Consider the following 16,154-nt stretch of genomic DNA (forward strand, 5'->3'; position numbering starts at 1 on the left):
AAATGATTGCTTTAGGTATTTCTCTAAGTTTTGTAAACTTGTTCAAAATGAAAAACGTTTTATGATTTTGTCAATTCGAAGTGATCACGATGGTGAGTTTCAAAACCGTGATTTCCAAGAATTTTGTGAATCTAATGGATACAACCACAACTTCTCTACTCTAAGAAATCCTCAATAAAATAGAGTAGTAGAAAAAAAGAATAGAAACTTACAAGAAATGACTAGAACCATGTTAAACGAATATAGCCTACCCAAATATTTTTGGGCCAAAGACATAAATACGGCATGCTATGTTATAAATAGAGTTCTAGTAAGACCATTACTTTCCAAAACTCCTTATGAGTTGTGGAATAATAAAAAGCCCAACGTTTCATACTTTAAAGTTTTCGGGTGTAAATATTTTATTTTTAATGAAAAAGATACCTTAGGAAAGTTTAATGCAAAATCCGATGAGGAAATTTTTCTTGGTTATTCTTTTATTTCAAAGGCTTTTCGAATCTTCAATAAAAGAACTTTAGTTATAGATGAATCTATTCATGTTGTTTTTAATGAAATTTTCGAAGTTAAGAAAAATAATTTTGATGATGATCTTAAATTTGATACTTTGAATTTAAATGAATCCTTTTCTCCATCTAGCAACTTGGATGCATCTTCTTCCGATCATTCTTTACCAAAGGAATGGAAGTATATAGATGTTCATCCTAAGGAGCTAATTATAGGAGATACATCGAAAGGGGTTCAAACTCGTTCTTCTCTTAAGAATTTTTGTGCCAATGCTGCTTTTCTCTCCCAAATTGACGAAGCCATGAAAGATGATTCATGGGTCATTGTAATACAAAAATAATTAAATCAATTTAAGAGAAATGAAGTGTGGAAGCTTGTTCCTAGTCCAAATGACCATTTAGTTATTGGTATTAAATGAGTCTTTAGAAACAAGCAAGATGAATTTGGTATCGTGGTTCGAAACAAGGCTAGATTAGTGGCCAAAGGTTTCAACCAAGAAGAAGGTATCGATTACAACAGTGTTTTTCTACTTTTAAACTCTCTATGCTTGTGTTCTTTAACTAGGGATGACAGGGGTATGGCTTCTAGTTGATTCAAACTTGGAGCATAAAAATATCTCATCCTGGGTTCCCGGGGATTGGCGGTACCACCGCCTGACATAGTCTCGAAGACTGTGCCACGACGGTGAGACTCCTTGGGGCACTATTTAGGCTTCTTATTGGGCCTAACACAGTTCTTACATGGGCCTAGCTGGCCCATAATTGGGTTTGCCCAATCCAAGCCCAATTATGTGCTAACTACGATTCCTAAGACATATTCTAAGCTAAACTAAGTTCGTAAGTCTATTCTTCCGGCGAACTTCCGACGATCTTTCGACAATGTTCTAGCGGACTCCCGGCAAACTCTTGGACTTACAACAATCTTCTTGGCGAGTTCTGACGAGCTTCTCTGGCAAGCTCTGAGACTTTTCGGTTGGTTCCTCCAGAACTTTCGACGAATGTCCGAACTCCTGACGAACTCTCAAACTCCCAACGTGATCGTGTCCTTGACTCTAGGACTTCATTTTGCTTCATGCCTTGCTATCATAGTTAATCCTGCATATGTAAAATAAACTTTGATCTAGACAATTAATATTAAATATTAATCAAGTTATTCAGCATATCATTGGTCTCTCGACGCTTCGTCCGATTCTTCGGTGCATCGTCCTCTCCTACGGCCTATTGTCCAATCGACCAGTTGACTCCGTAACTTTGATTTCCTTAGCGTAATGTCCGCTCTTCTTGGCCCGATGCCCGAATCCACAGCCCGAAGCCTTTTGTCGATACGTCGACCGATCCACCGGCCTAACGTCCAATCTTCTAACATATTCCTCCGACCCAATATGATTTTTCTTGCTTTAATTGTCTCATCCTGATCGAAGCATCCTACATCACTCAAAACATAAATTAAAATGTAAACACAATTATCAATTGGTTTCATCATCAAAATACGAGATTCAACAATCTCTCCCTTTTTGATGATGACAACCAATTGATGACGGAGTTAAACTTAACTCCTGGAGTTTAAACAAACTCCCCCTATCAATATGCTTATTGATAGAAACTCTTGGATTCAAAAATCCAAGCAACATGTCATGATCAAATCATGCATGTCATCAACATACTTCTCTCCCTTTGTCATTAACAAAAAGGAGAAGTGCCACTATCAAGTGTTTGTAATATAAGTTCTAATCATTTGCATGATAAACATAATATCAAGTTTTATCATCATGCAATTTGTACGCTAGAAAATTTGGCAAGTGTTACATCATGCTTAAAACATTCAAACTATCAAGTTGTAGATATACAAGGTAGCAAGATAGTATGTTCTACTTCATACAAGCTAGCAAATTTAAAGATTTGCAAGTTGGCATATTTGCTTTTCTTTGCAATAGGCAAGATAGCATTTCTTTATAATGTTCAAGATAGTAAGTTCTACATCATGCTAGCTAGCAAATTAGAGATGATCAAGAAAGCAACTCTTGCTTCTTGAAATATGCAAGTTGCAAGCTAGTAAATTTTTGCTTCCTTTGCAATGTTTGAGCTAGCAATTTTGCTTTCGTTGCAAAGTGCAAGTTAGCATGTTTTGCATTTTGAGATAGGCAAGATAGCACTTTTGGTATGCAAATCTATAGTATGCAAGCTATCAAATTTTACACATAAAGAAAGTTAGCAAAATTTTACATCTTTTGAGGTGTGCAAGATGGACTATTTTGCCTCTTTTTGAAATGTGTAACTTAGCAAACAACACTTTTTTCTTCCTTTTTTAGATTAGCAAGCTAGCAAGTTTGCCTTTTTTTCGAATTATGCAAGCTAGCATATTCGCTTTCTAGCACGTTTTGCTCCCCCTTTGTCATTGTCAAAAAGAAGGGAAGACCCTTTACGTCAATTTCTAAATTATGACAAAGGTAAGGTAACAAAGATGAAAAAATCAAGATGTAAGTGTCAAAATAATTTTTCATCATAAATATTTTATCATTGCATGCATTATTATCATAAGTGTTTCATGCATTTATATTATCACATGAAGAATATTAAAAAGAAATTAATTGGGTGATGAGATAAACATTTCATGAATACAAGGAATTGCTTAAAAATCATATCATGAAAGATTAGAACATGTGAATACCAAAAGGCATGATTTCTTTTTGAAAAACCTCCTCATAAATTATCAAAAGAAAATATTAGGAGATCGATTAAAGAAAAATATTGATTCATAATAAAATTTCATGTATCGAATATTGAGAAATCAAGATGATGATTCATAAAAAATATTAGAAATCTTTGGGGATGATTCTGTTGTTGAATCTCGGATTTTGATGATGAAACTAATTGATTGTGTTTAAATGTTTGACTACATTTTGAGTGATACAGGTCTACTCGATCATGATTAGACAATTAATGCAGGAGGAATTGACGTTGCGTCGGAGGAGATCACGTCAGGATATTGGATGGCAGAAGGCTTCGGGCGTCGGGCATCGGGCCAAGGAGAGCGAAATTGCGCCAAGGATATCGGGGTTGCGGAGGTCAACCGCCGATTGGGCAACAAGCTGCAAGAGAGGACGATGCACCGAAGAATCGGATGAAGCGCCAACCAATGACGTGCCGGGCAACAGAATGTCAATTTGCGTTATAATAATTGTCTAGATCGGAGTAGAGTGTTTGCTTGTGTGTGCAGGATTAACTACGATAACCAGAAAACACAAAGCGAGAATACCGGAGTCAAGTTCGATGGACGTTTAAGAGTCCGAAGAATCGTCGGAGATGCTGCCAAAACCAACCGAGAAGAAATCGGGAACCTGTCGGAATTTTCGGAAGTTCGCCGAAGAGATCGTCGGAGGTTCACGGAGATCACCGAGAAGGCTCGGCTACTCATTAAAGTCATCACAAGTTCGGGAGCTTGCTAGAAGCCCGTCAGCAGAAAGTTCGTCGGAAAGCTCGCCAGAACAAGACTCGACGTTCGCGGTTGAAAATTTGCTTAGGATGTGTTTTGGTTATGTAGTCCACTTGTAATTAGGATTAGGATTAAGAGATAATCCTATATCCTGGTTAGGGGCCAACTGGGCCCAAAGTCAGAGTTGGTTTAGGCTAAAAATTAAGCTAAACCAGCGAAATAGAGAGCCAAGATTGAAGCCCAACTAGTGGCTGAAAACACTGTAGTCGAGCTGAAAACACTGTAGGCGGTGGCACCGCCTAGCTGGGCGGTGGCACCGCCCAGCACCCGAGCCCTGGGCGGTGGCACCGCTTGGCTGGGCGGTGGCACCTCCAACAGCGGGAAACCCAAAGAGAATTCAAATTTTGAAGCCCAAATTTGAATCCTCTTGAGGCCTATAAATACCCCTCAAATCTCAGCTGAGAGAATAACTTTTTGAGCAGCAAGTGTTTGAGAGAAAAGCCTTAGAAAAGTGTTATCTTGTCTTGTTTTCAATTTGCTAGTGTTCACCTCCTTCTTTCTTGTTGAAAATCTGTAAGAGAGTGAACCGCTTGTAAAAGTTGTAAGAGGGGTATTCACCCTTCACTTTCAAGAGATTTGCTAGTGGAAGGTGGAAGCCTCATCGAAGAGGGGCCTCGCAAGTGGATGTAGGTCACTTGACCGAACCACTTTAAAAACGGCGTAATCTCTGGTTTGCATTTCTTATTGTCATTTACATTACTGTAAATCTTCTTACTTGCTTTGTTTCATTATTACCTTTGCTGCGCAACTTTAAGAATACGCTTTCAAGTTAAGCTTTTCAAGTTCCGTTCTTATCGTACGAAAAATTTGTCGAAATCAACGTTTTAATCCGCTGCACTAATTCACCCCCCCCCCCTCTTAGTGCCACTCCGATCCTAACAATTGGTATCAGAGTCACGGTTTTCTACTTTGGTTTAACACCCAAATAGAAATGATTCCTTATGGCTTTCAAGAGGGTCACTCTCTCATTCGTCCTCCCTTTTTCAATGGGACGGACTACACTTGTTGGAAAACTCGAATGAGAGTTTTCTTACTTTCTTTGGATTTGAATTTATGGGACATAGTCGAAAATGGATTTGAAATGTCTTCTCTCCCAATGAACTATTGGAATAATTTGGAGAAGAAGATGTTTTCTTTAAATGCAAAGGCTATGAATGCCTTATATTGTGCACTTGACAAAAGTGAATTTAATCGCGTTTCGATGTGTGACTCGGCTTTTGATATTTGGAGAACTCTAGAGGTCACTCATGAAGGCACTAGCCGAGTGAAAGAGTCCAAAATCAATATTCTTGTGCATTCTTACGAACTTTTCCGGATGAAACCAAGTGAGTCCATCGGAGACATGTACACCCGGTTCACGGATGTCATCAATGGACTCAAAGCTCTTGGTAAAAGTTTTTCTAATTTTGAACTAGTCACTAAAATCTTAAGATCCCTTCCAAAAAGTTGGGATCCAAAAGTTACGGCCATTCAAGAGGCCAAGGACCTTAAAACATTCCCTCTCGAAGAACTTATTGGGTTTCTAATGACCTACGAAATGAACAATGTGACAAAAAAGAAACTCGAGAACAACCTTCCAAATGATAGGAAGGATTTGGGACATAGAACACATGAAGACCACTCGAGCATAAGCTCAAGTGATGGTGAACTTAAACTACTAATGAAACAAAAATTAAAAAGCAAAAAGAATGGAACTACTTGCTTTGAACGCAAGAAGAACAAAAGTTGGGATGAATTGAGCTCTTCCGAAGACGAGGAGAAAATCAAGAAAGGCGAGGTGGCAAACTATGCCTCACCCTCTTTCAACAATGAGGTAATCAAAATCCCACTAATTTATTTCGATATTACATAATACTTTCTTGAGTTATTTTTAATTTAGTTTAGGATTAATTTTCTTAAAAATTGCATGTGTTATGTTAATGCAGTAAAATGTTAAATATAAATCTAATGCTTATACACCTAGTAAGATTAATCTTATATATGTGCTTGAGAAGTAAGAATTTGTATTTTGACGATTTCCATATTGATTTTCAATGACGATGCATGACTTTTGAATGGAAGGCTTGATGATTTTTTTATGAACCTTATCTTTGGTTTTCAAACATGATGTATAGTTTTGACATAAGAACAAAAATTTGAAGCATGCTAATATAAAGTCAATCATATAAAGTAAAACTAAAGAAATTTTAAATATCTATAAGAATCATTCAAAATTATGTTCAATAAGACCTTACTTGATGTTGTAATGAAACCATTGAAAGTTTTGATGCTATGATTTGATGATTTTATGCATGAGATTGTAAAGTTATACATGATGATTTTTATGATTTATTGGTCTTGATGGTTTTTATGATAAAATTCATTTTTCGATCCTAAATGTTGATGCACATTTTTATCTAGCATAAATGACATGAATTTAAATAACTAAAAAGAGAAAAGCATTGTTCTTGAAAATTATTTTTCTCTATCTTGTTGATTTATATGAATCCCTTGAAAATGATTTTGGTTTGATGATTTGAATTAGAAATGAGTTATATCAAAATCATGATATTGATTTGACAAAATTGAATGAGTTGAAAACAAATAATGATTTTTCTCTTGAATACAACTTGTAATATTTTTACATATATATTTTCATCTTGATTTCTCGATATTCGATACATGAAATTTTTCCATGAATCAAAATTCTTTCATGATGTCATTCTTCTTGGTATTCACTAAAAATGATACATTCAAATTAACCTACTCTACTTGACATCTTGATAATTTATGACTTGAATATCATGTATAATATGCTCATAATGATGATTGAGTTATGTATGAAAAATGGAAGATATAGTTTTGAAATTTTGCATGTTCGAATTTGAAAATATTTGATATGCATGAAAATATTAAACATTTTGAAACCATGTTTTAGTGTTATGCTTAATGATCATGCTTAATAAATTTCGAAATTATGGATGATGAATCTTTTACGATTTATGGATCATTGATTTTTACCATAATGAAAGTACCTTATTGATTTTTGTTGTAATAAATCTTACTCTTTCGGTTTTAAACATGATAAATGTTTTTATTTGGTATAAATGAAACAAAATCATATGTTTTGAAATAATCGAAAAGAGGATAACATTCTTGAAAATTATTTTGCTCAATCTTATTGATTTTGATGAATCCATTTGTATCATTTTTGTGAATCTCATGGATTTTGATAATGATTTTGATGATTTAAATTTGAATAATTTTTTATTGAAATCATGATCTTGATCTCTTGAAATTCATAACATGAAATCCTTTGTGAATCAACATTTTCTTTTCTATTTAAAAGAAGATTTGTCGAAATGTTTCATAATCTTTTAGTATTCATAATCTTGACAATTATGTATTGAAACTTTATGTAAACTAAGAATGTTCATCATGATTCTCTCTTTGAATATTTAAAGAGGAGAATTTTCTAGATGGTTCATGATTTTGATGATTGAATATTTGATATGCATGAATTGAGACCTTGCTCTCCTACCACTCTTTTTGCTATTCACCAAAAGGAAGACTAATTCTAATAAACCATGATATGCTATATGAATTTTATTGTATTCATGAAGTAAGATCTCATCACTAATTTTTGTTTATATTCCTTCATGTGATGATATGAATGTATGAAACACTTATGATATGATTTGTTATACAATTCCATGTATTCGTGAAATATTAATCTCATCACCCAATTAATTCCTCTTGATACTCCTAATGTGATGAAGTGAAATTATGCATGAAATACAAATGGGGATAAGTTTTTTGGTAGGATATAATTTGACAAATTGATACCATCATGATATGAAACATTGATGATTTGCAATGATATATGCAATACTTGTGCTTTCTAATTATGATGTGATGTATTACATATGATGTAAATCATGATTTAAAATACTATGAGTTGTCGCTAAAATTATGTATTATAAATATTGATTTAATGTTTTGTATCATGAATACTCTAAATGATGAATATTTGGTATCATGATCAAAATGTTGACAAATAGTTAAAAATTTTAGTATCATGTATGATATCCTTATAATGTTGATCGATTTATTCAATATCATGCATGAATGAATATAAGGTTTTTGAAAATGTGCATATTCTAATTTGAAAATATGATGATGCACAATTAAGATTGATACTTACCTTTGTCATAATTGATGTAATGGGTCTTCCCTTCTTTTTGACAATGACAAAGGGGGAGATAGCTTGCTTGCACAAGTCAAGAAGATGCAAAAACTTGATTGCTTGCTTGCCTATCTTAAGTAGCAAAGATTGCTAACTTGCTTATTTCAAGAAGCAAAAGTTGTCTTCTTGAACATCATTATCTTGCCCATCTCAATAAGCAAGACTTGCAACCTGCACATTGCAATAGGAAGTAAGAATCGATAGCTTACACACTTCAACAAGAAAGCTATCTTGTATTTGCTTTTGAAATTTTTACTAGCTTGTATGTTACAAAACTTGCTCACTTTTTCAAATACTTTGCTAGCTTGCACTTTGTAAAGGAAGCAAAAATAACACTTCTCAAAAGAGAAGAAAAACTTACTGTCTTGAACATCTTTAATATGCTAGCTAGCATGATGTACAATTTGCTATTTTGAATATTACAAAGAAATACTATCATGCACATTGCAAAGAAAAGCAAAGTGTAATCATGCACAAGAAGCAAGTGTTGAATTGCCATGATTGAACTTAAGAATCTTGCTATACTTTTGTGCTTATATGTTGTGATGAAAATCTCGCTTTATGTTGCAAAAACTTGCATATCTTTTAAAATAGCTAGAGCTACTTCTCCTTTTTGTTGATGACATAGGGGGAGAAGTATATTGATGACTTCATGCATTGAATTAAATATTTTATATTTGCATGATAGTTTAAATGTTTTTCATAACATGTGATGAATGTTACTTGGATTTGGGATAATCCAAGTGTTCTATCAATGGCATATTGATAGGGGGAGTTTAGTTAAACTCCGGGGAGTTAAGGTTAACTCCGTTAGTCATCAATTAGTTGTCATCATCAAAAAGGGGGAGATTGTTGAATCTCGGATTTTGATGATGAAACTAATTGATTGTGTTTAAATGTTTGACTACATTTTGAGTGATACAGGTCTACTCGATCAGGATTAGACAATTAACGCAGGAGGAATTGACGTTGCGTCGGAGGAGATCACGTCAGGATATTGGATGGCAGAAGGCTTCGGGCGTCGGGCATCGGGCCAAGGAGAGCGAAATTGCGCCAAGGATATCGGGGTTGCGGAGGTCAACCGTCGATTGGGCAACAAGCCGCAAGAGAGGACGATGCACCGAAGAATCGGATGAAGCGCCAACCAATGACGTGCCGAGCAACAGAATATCAATTTGCATTATAATAATTGTCTAGATCGGAGTAGAGTGTTTGCTTGTGTGTGCAGGATTAACTACGATAACCAGAAAACACAAAGCGAGAATACCGGAGTCAAGTTCGATGGACGTTTAAGAGTCCGAAGAATCGTCGGAGATGCTGCCAAAACCAACCGAGAAGAAATCGGGAACCTGTCGGAATTTTCGGAAGTTCGCCGAAGAGATCGTCAGAGGTTCATGGAGATCACCGAGAAGGCTCGGCTACTCATTAAAGTCATCACAAGTTCGGGAGCTTGCTAGAAGCCCGTCAGCAGAAAGTTCGTCGGAAAGCTCGCCAGAACAAGACTCGACGTTCGCGGTTGAAAATTTGCTTAGGATGTGTTTTGGTTATGTAGTCCACTTGTAATTAGGATTAGGATTAAGAGATAATCCTATATCCTAGTTAGGGGCCAACTGGGCCCAAAGTCAGAGTTGGTTTAGGCTAAAAATTAAGCTAAACCAACGAACTAGAGAGCCAAGATTGAAGCCCAACTAGTGGCTGAAAACACTGTAGTCGGGCTGAAAACACTGTAGGCGGTGGCACCGCCTAGCTGGGCGGTGGCACCGCCCAGCACCCGAGCCCTGGGCGGTGGCACCGCTTGGCTGGGCGGTGGCACCTCCAACAGCGGGAACCCAAAGAGAATTCAAATTTTGAAGCCCAAATTTGAATCCTCTTGAGGCCTATAAATACCCCTCAAATCTCAGCTGAGAGAACAACTTTTTGAGCAGTAAGTGTTTGAGAGAAAAGCCTTAGAAAAGTGTTAGCTTGTCTTGTTTTCAATTTGCTAGTGTTCACCTCCTTCTTTCTTGTTGAAAATCTGTAAGAGAGTGAACCGCTTGTAAAAGTTGTAAGAGGGGTATTCACCCTTCACTTTCAAGAGATTTGCTAGTGGAAGGTGGAAGCCTCATCGAAGAGGGGCCTCGCAAGTGGATGTAGGTCACTTGACCGAACCACTTTAAAAACGGAGTAATCTCTGGTTTGCATTTCTTATTGTCATTTACATTACTGCAAATCTTCTTACTTGCTTTGTTTCATCATTATCTTTGCTGCGCAACTTTAAGAATACGCTTTCAAGTTAAGCTTTTCAAGTTCCGTTCTTATCGTACGAAAAATTTGTCGAAATCAACGTTTTAATCCGCTGCACTAATTCACCCCCCCCCCCTCTTAGTGCCACTCCGATCCTAACATCTGTACTATAGTTTGGCGGAGGAACTTTAGGACACCCTTGGGGAAATGCACCTGGTGCAGTAGCTAATAGGGTGGCTTTAGAGGCATGTGTACAAACTCGTAATGAGGGACGTGATCTTGCTCGTGAAGGTAATGAAATTATCCGTGAAGCTAGCAAATGGAGCCCTGAACTAGCTGCTGCTTGTGAAGTATGGAAAGAGATCAAATTCGAATTCGAACCAGTAGATAAGCTAGATAAAGAGAAAAAGTAAGTGTGCATAATTCAGTAATTCCTGTTTGTTCTCCTAATTGATTGCAATTAAAGTCGGCCCAATCTTTTCCAAGTTATATTCAAGAGAAAAATCATCATTCATTTTCAATTCATTTAATTTGTCAAATCAACATTTCTTGGGTATGCATGATATCAAAATATGATTTCAAATCTTCAACATAGAACATGCATAAATTCAAAAATCGAAAGGAGAAGGGAAGAATTCAAAGGTACAAAGATTTCAACCATCTCATAAACAAATGAAGGATCAAGTCATGAATCCAAAATTCCATGAATCATTTTGACAAATCTCCTTTTAAATAATCAAAATGATCATCAAAGGAAATCTCATATTATTCCAAGAAATCAAGATCATGATTTTGATAAAACTCATTTCAAATTCAAATCATCAAAATCATTTTTATGGTTCACAAAATTTATAACATAAGTAGATTCATGATTTCATTGATAATATATTTTCCCTTTTTTAAGTGTTTCATTTTAAGTGATTGATTTCATGTTAGCATGCTTTTTTATTTATGTCAAATAAAAACATGCATCAACGTTGAGGATCGAAAAATGAATTTCGTTATAAAACTATCAAAACCAATAAATCACAAAAATTATCATATATAACTTTAAAATCTCATGCATAAAATTATGGTATCAAAATATTTAATATTTTCATTACATCATTATGCAGTACTTCAAATCAAACATGATTTTATTTAATCAAAATCGAGAAATTACAATGGAAATCAACATGATACACATTATTACTTCTTAACCACATATAGCATGATTTCATATTTTTAATCAAAATTATTTTGTTTGTTTATCATAAAATATATATTTTTTATTATCATTTTCGAAATTACTAGCATGATCATATTCTTGCATTTTTAATTTTTTTTAAACATGTAATTTTCAAGAAAAATAATTATTCTAAACAAAAAATGAAATACATAATGGAAACATCAAGTAATTTCAAAATAAATTAAGGGGGTTTCGATTACCTCATCGTTGAATGCCGTTAAGACGTAGTTTGCTACCTCGCCTTTCTTGATTTTCTCCTCATCTTCGGAGGAGCTCGATTCATCCCAATTTTTATTCTTCTTCTTGCATTCAAAGCAAGTAGTTTCATTCTTTTTTTCTTTAATTTTTGTTTCATTAACTTTTTAAATTTCTTAGTGAGTTTGGGTTCACCATCACTTGAGCTTATGCTCGAGTGGTCTTCAAATGTTCTATGTCCCAAATCTTTCTTGTTCTTTGGAAGGTGGTTCTTGAGTTCTTTACATGCATTGCACATCATTTCATAGGTCATCAAGGACCCTATTAGTTCTTCGAGTGGAAAATGATTCAAATCATTGGCCTCTTGTATGGCTGTTACTTTAGAGTCCCAATTTTTATTAAGAGAATGCAAAATCTTGTTTACGAGTTCAAAATCCGAAAGACATTTGCTAAGAGCTCTTAAGCCATCGACGACATCCGTAAAACGGGTGTATATGTCAACAATAGTTTCGCTTGGCTTCATTCGAAAAAGCTCGAAATCATGCATTAAAAAGTTGATTTTCGAATCTTTAACTCTAGAAGTGCCTTCGTGTGTGATTTCAAGAGTGTGCCATATGTCAAAAGCCGTTTCACACAAAGAAACCCGATTGAATTCATTTTTATCTAAGGTGCAAAACAAGGCATTCATAACCTTTGCATTTAGAGAAAACGTCTTCTTCTCCAAATCATTCCAATGGTTCATCGGAAGAGAAGACATTTTAAATCCATTTTCAATTATGTGCCATAAATCAAGATTCAATGAAAGCAAGAAAACTCTCATTCGAGTTTTCCAATAAGTGTAGTCCGTCCAATTGAAAAAGGGAGGACGAATGAGAGAGTGACCCTCTTGAAAGCCGAAAAGAGTCATTTCTCTTGGGTGTTAAACCAAGTAAGAAATAATGAGGCTCTGATACCAATTGTTAGGATCAGGGTCGGCACTAAGAGGGGGGGTGAATTAGTGCAGCAGTAAAAACTACGTCGGTTCAAAAAACCTTCATACGATAAAAATCGAACTCGAAAGTACTTAACTTAAAAGCATGTTCAGAAAGGTGTGCAGCAAAAGTATTGAGGAAGTAAAGCAAGTATGGAGGTTTGCAGTAAGGTAATTAGCAATAAGTAAATGCAAACCAGAGAAGACGACAGTTTATAGTGGTTCGGTCAATCGTGACCTACATCCACTCCTCCGATTCCTCTTCCGTCGAGGACATCAGCATCCACTAATGATCTTCCTTTACTAGGCGAAGATCAACCTCCTTCTTACACCACTCTTCTCCTTTTACTGGGTTTAGGAGACAACCCTTATAAGCACTCACTCCTCTATATAATACTTAGACTCAAAGAGGAGGATTATCACAAGAGATTACAACATCGTTTTTCTACTTTCAAACTCTCTGTGCTTGTGTGCTTTAACTAAGGATGAGAGGGGTATTTATAAGCTTCAAGTTGATTCAAACTTGGAGCCTAAAAATATCTCATCCCAGGTTCTCCTAGCACTGGCGGTACCACCGCCCAATGTTAGTCTGGCTGACATTGCCCTGGGTGGTATCACCGCCTGGGGGGCAATGCTGGGCGGTACCACCGCCTGGCACCCTGCCAGGGGCGGTACAACCTCCCATACTAGTGGTACCATCGCCTAACACAATCTCGAAAACTGTGCCACAATGATGAGACTCCTTGGGGTACTGTTTGGGCTTCTTATTGGGCCCAACATAGTTCTTACATGGGCCTAGCTGGCCCGTAATTGGGTTAGCTCAATCCAAGCCCAATTACGTGCTAACTACGATTCCTAAGACATATTCTAAGCTAAACTAAGTCCGTAAGTCTATTCTTCCGACAAGCTTCCGGCGAACTTCCCATGATCTCTCGGCAATGTTCCGGCGGACTCCCGGCAAACTCCTAGACTTACGACAATCTTCTTGGAGAGTTCCGACGATCTTCTCTAGCAAGCTCCGAGACTTCTCGGCTGGTTCCTCTAGAACTTCCGACGAACTCTCGAACTACCAACGTGATCACGTCCTTAACTCCGGGACTTCATTTTGCTTCATGTCTTGCTATCATAGTTAATCCTGCACATGTAAAATAAACTTCGATCTAGATAATTAATACTAAGTATTAATCAAGTTGTTTGGTATGTCATTGGTCTCTCGACGCTTCTTCCGATTCTTCGGCGCATTGTTCTCTCCTGCGGCCTATTGCCCAATCGACCAATTGACTCTGCAACTCCAATATCCTTGGCGCAATGTCCGCTCTTCTTGGCCCGATGCCCGAATCCAAGGCCCGAAGCCTTCTGTCGATACGTCGACCGATCCACCGGCCCGACGTCCAATCTTCTAACATGTTCCTCCGGCCCAACATGATTTTTCTTGCTTTAATTGTCTCATCCTAATCGAAGTATCCTACGTCACTCAAAACGTAGATTAAAATATAAACACAATTATCAATTGATTTCATCATCAAAATATGAGATTCAATAAGGTCGATACTATATTATTTATTAAAAAATTTAAAAATAATTTTTTTATTGTTCAAATTTATGTTGATGATATTATTTTTGGTTCTATAAATGAATCCTTATGTGAATCATTTGCCAAAAGCATGAGTCTAGAATTTAAAATAAGCTCAATGGGGGAACTAACCTTCTTTTTAGGCTTGTAAATTATACAACTTAGTAATGATATTTTTCTTAATCAAACAAAATATGCTTTAGACTTTCTAAAAAGATTTAACATGGATAGTTCAAAAGCTATCAACACTCTTATGAGTACCTCCACTAAGTTAGACATTGACGAAAGTGGAGAAAGCTTTGATCAAAAAGTTTATAGGGGTATGATAGATAGTTTACTTTACCTCACCGTAACTTGACCAGACATCATATTTAGCATAGGACTTTGTGCTAGATTTCAATCTAACCCTAAGTAATCTCATTTAAAAACTGTTAAAAGGATATTTAGATACCTAAAAGGAACTCCTAAACTAGGATTATGGTATCCTAAATCTAAGAACTTTGAATTGCTTGGCTATGCTGATGTGGATTTTGCTATATGTAGTTTAGATAGAAAAAGCACATCCAAAACATGTCAATTTTTAAGACACGCACTCGTTTCTTAGTCTTCTAAGAAACAAAAATCGGTTGCATTATCTACAACCGAAGCTGAGTACATAGTTGCAGGTGCATGTTGTGCTCAAGTTATATGGATAAAAAATACTTTAAAGGATTATGAAATTGATCTGAAAAATATACCTATAAAGTGTGATAACACTAGTGCAATATGCCTAGCAAAAAATCATATTCAACACTCTAGAACTAAACACATTGACATTAGGCATCACTTCATACGAGATCTTGCTAATAATCTTAATGTAATATTAGAGTTTATTGATACAAAACACCAATTAGCCGATATCTTTATAAAACCATTAAATAAAGAATAATTTGATTTCATTAGAAGGAAATTAGGGATGTTAAATTGTCCAAATGCATGAATATTGTTGAATTTCATTTTTGAACTTTCTCGATTTTTATCGTACAAAGTTCGCTCACTTGATTCATGAACTTATAGTATGCATTTTACGAGTTTTGTATGATGAATCATGAACTTGTGGTATATATTTTATGAGTTTTACATGATGTTTTGATATGGATCTTATGATGCGAATTTTACATGATGGTGTGTGTGCTTTGTGAGTAGTGCTCATTACCTATAGGCGGTGGCATCGCCCAGCTAGCGATAGCACCGCCCAGCTATCACATATTGTAGGCAGTAGCACCACCAGTTATCACGGGTGGCAGGTGTTGAATCTCGGATTTTGATGATGAAATCAATTGGTAAATTATTTTATCTAATCCATGTGTTGAGATAAGTATGTATGATTAATTACAATAGTAGTAAGGCATAAAGTAGATGATGGGCCGGAGTCGAAGACTTAGACGATATATCGAGAGCTCGCCAAGAGTTCATCGTGAGATCACCGGAAGCACATTGGAAGGCTCGCCGAAAGCTCGTCAGAAGATCGCCAGAAGCATGCCGGAAGACTAATCGAGAGTTGGTTGGGAGTTCGCCGGAAGCTTGCCGAAAGACTCGCCGAAAAGTTCACCAGAAGATCGCCAAGTGAAAAATCGACGAACCATGCTTGCCTTAATCGTAGTTAGAACGATAATTAGAGTTGATTTGGGAGGTAATCTCATCAACTCTGTTAGGGGCCAACTGGGCTCAGAGTTGGGCTAGTTTGGGCCGGAGTCAAGGCCCA

This window comes from Musa acuminata, chromosome BXJ2-6 (assembly GCF_036884655.1).
Source record: "Musa acuminata AAA Group cultivar baxijiao chromosome BXJ2-6, Cavendish_Baxijiao_AAA, whole genome shotgun sequence".
NCBI classification, from domain to species: Eukaryota; Viridiplantae; Streptophyta; class Magnoliopsida; order Zingiberales; family Musaceae; genus Musa; species Musa acuminata.